Source organism: Solanum tuberosum, unplaced genomic scaffold, assembly GCF_000226075.1.
Source record: "Solanum tuberosum cultivar DM 1-3 516 R44 unplaced genomic scaffold, SolTub_3.0 scf00367, whole genome shotgun sequence".
In the NCBI taxonomy this organism is placed as follows: domain Eukaryota; kingdom Viridiplantae; phylum Streptophyta; class Magnoliopsida; order Solanales; family Solanaceae; genus Solanum; species Solanum tuberosum.
This window is the reverse complement of record NW_006239293.1, coordinates 187,463-187,990: the sequence shown is the minus strand read 5'-3', so window position 1 is coordinate 187,990 and position 528 is coordinate 187,463. Positions and strand designations below refer to the sequence as shown.

Below are 528 nucleotides of genomic sequence, written 5' to 3'. Positions count from 1 at the left end.
CACCACTAAGCTATATGCTTAGCGATAGTTGTTTCTATCGTAGGGAATGATCGAGAGGAGGCATGAAGCTGGCCATTGGGGATGGAAGATCACAATTGCATATAGACATCTATATTTTGCATAAACCTTGGGACTTGTACATGATCAATGTGTTGTATATTTACATGAAGTTTTGAGGACGAATTTGATCATGTCACCATGGGTTGTAATATAAGCATGACTATATGTTTTGTTCTTTTGGGGTGTGTAAGCCCAAGTCTTGTAATGTATTAAATTTACCACTAATTTTGAATGATGGTGTGAAGCATGAACCACCTAGTTTGAGTATTCGAAAGTTAGAAATATTTTTTTTTAACTAATGTGAGGGCAATATATGTATAAAAATCTCGTAAGTTATTGGCTTATATTATTTCGAAAGGGTCGTTACAGGCCCAATATTTGGTACCTTTCCTACAAATCTAATTTTTATTGGGCCTTAGGCCCAATTCCACCTGTCCTAGAATCTAACAAGATAATAGATAAGTGGGC

The 528-nt window shown here is 35.8% G+C and overlaps 1 long non-coding RNA gene across 1 annotated transcript in view; it reads left to right on the top strand.

The window, feature by feature from the left end:
- LOC107063507 (uncharacterized) overlaps positions 1–139 on the top strand; it is a 1,321-nt gene extending 1,182 nt beyond the window's left edge. Inside the window, exon 3 of the long non-coding RNA XR_001475379.1 lies at positions 44–139. This is a non-coding gene — a long non-coding RNA (uncharacterized lncRNA). The remainder of the gene's footprint in view (positions 1–43) is intronic.
- The last annotated feature ends 389 nt before the right edge of the window (positions 140–528 follow it).